Source organism: Marmota marmota, unplaced genomic scaffold (genome assembly GCF_001458135.2).
Source record: "Marmota marmota marmota unplaced genomic scaffold, marMar, whole genome shotgun sequence".
NCBI lineage: Eukaryota > Metazoa > Chordata > Mammalia > Rodentia > Sciuridae > Marmota > Marmota marmota.
Window position 1 is genome coordinate 24,833,054 of NW_025999842.1, and position 2,396 is coordinate 24,835,449.

Below are 2,396 nucleotides of genomic sequence, written 5' to 3' on the forward strand. Positions count from 1 at the left end.
GGGGGGGGGGAAGCTAAAGAGAGCCAAAAAAAGTAACTATGAGAGTTAAAAAGATAAAAATTTCCCGCCAATGAGACTGCCTACATTTGCTTTGGTCCAAATGTTTGCATCCATGCCACTCATTCCTAGTCATTCTGCAAACTCACTCTAACACTCCTGCTCCACTGTGCTTCCCCTAGGGGGAGGTAGGACCGTCCCTGACTGCACTAGCCTGCCTAGTCCAGGCTGGCCAGCAGCTTCACTCACATCACCTGGTGTGCCTACATGAGGGGAGGCTCCTGCACGTTACTCCGGACCAGAGCGTCTCACATTCACTACCCATCTGAATCACCTGGGAAGCCTTTAGGGCTCCTGATGCCCAGATAAATTGCATCAGAATCTGATCTCAACATGCAACCAGAGTTAAGAAACACTATTCCCAGCATGAGTTCCTGGAGCTAGAAGTTTAACTGGTTCCTTGAGTAATTCTTCTATGAAAAGTTTGGGAACCCCTGACCTAGTGCTGTAACAGTGATCCACTTTATGATTTGAATGTAGCCCTTGCTGCTCTGTCACTGCAACTTATTTGGGAGGTGGGTACCGGGAATTGAACTCAGGGGCACTTGACCACTGAGCCACATCCCCAGCCCTATTTTGTATTTAGAGACAGGGTCTCACTGAGTTGCTTAGCTCCTCGCTTTTGCTGAGGCTGGCTTTGAACTCGTAATCCTCCCGCCTCAGCCTCCCAAGCCACTAACTGCAACATACTTTTAAAATAGACATATATTTCTTTCTCTTCCTGTCTCCCTGCTCCTCCCTATTCTCTCCCCCTCCCTAATCTCAGGGGAAGAGGATTACCTTTCTTCCCCTATTAAGGCAGAATTATCTGTCCTTGAGCACACACAAAGGAACAAAGTAACCCAGACTTTTGGGATGGCACCAGAAGACCTCAGAATTATCTAGCTCCCAAATTAACAAGTGAATTACAACTCTAACACATAACAGGTGGAATGTAGTGCTGCAACATGCACCTAAATCATTCAGGGTCACTCCAGGTGAATTTGGGTTGGCATGAAATAACTACATAGACACTGGAAGTACCTTTTTCTTGGGGTCCAGTGACGGCTCACAACCTTAGGCATCTGTTGGAAAGAGTGGGGACACAGAGGGAGGTTCCATGGAATGTTCTTTCCAAATAAGGCAAAGGGTCAGGTTTCTGGGGGTTGAGTCTAGCTTCATGATGTCTTGTGGTCAGTAGACTGATTGACATCTTGGCAAGATTGACACTCATCTCAGGTGCTGTGTGGGAACACAGGCAGAGCAAGAGGAAAGTGCACACGTGTGTTGCACGGCTCAAAGAGCACGCAACACCAGGCCACTCCTCTCATACACTCAAATGCTCATAGTTCACACAACACAGCCCATGGCTGGCCCGCGACAATGTAGCCTTTGAATAACCCCTTTAAAAGCCCCCTGGTCTTGCTGATGGGCAAATCACATTCCATGAACAGGATAACACGATCACATGAGAATAACTTTTGAGAAATTCTAAATGGTTTAAAAGCAAACATTGAATATTGGTGATGAAAGGACCCAATACATTTCTGAATAGTGATAATGATATGACCTTAAGCCCACACAGCATTAGTGAAGGACAGGACAAGCTTGTAAATGTTTTTCTGGGTAGGCAGGATAGCAGGGTGGGGCAGCTGGAGACTCCAACTTTGGAGTCCCCTGTGTTTCTCCTTTGCTTGCAAAGCAATAAAACTTCTTCCTTTTTCTCCAAACCGTGTCCTTATTATCGGATTGGCATCAGGGACAAGGACTGAGCTTTTGGTAACAGTGCCAACAAAAGCTCTGGTCTGTGAACAGGAAATCTTTGGGTTCGAGCCTTAGTTGGTGCCTGGTTTGGACGTGTCTGTGGGAAGTCAGGTGTTGGAAACTTGATCCACCTGTTCTTCATCCCTTAATAGTATTTGGAGGTAGGGCCTTTGGGAAGTGAGTAGAACTAGATGGGGCCTGAGGTGGGCCTCCAGGATTGCATTAGTTCCTCTACAAGCAGAGAGGCCTGAGCTAGCAAGCTGGCTCTGACTTGCCATGTGCTGCCCTGTGCTGCAGAATCCCCACCAGTAAGGAGGCCCTTACCAGATGTGGTCCTATGACCCTTGGACCTCCAAAACTGTGAGTTGAATTAACCTTTTTTTTTTTTCTTTTTTTTTTTTTAATTTTTTATTGTGGGTTGTTCAAAACATTACAAATTTCTTGACATATCATATTCCACACTTTGATTCAAGTGGGTTATGAACTCCCACCTTCACCCCATACACAGATTGCAGAATCACATCAGTTACACATCCATTGATTTACAAATTGCCATCCTAGTGTCTGTTGTGCTCCGCTGCCTTTCCCATCCTCCA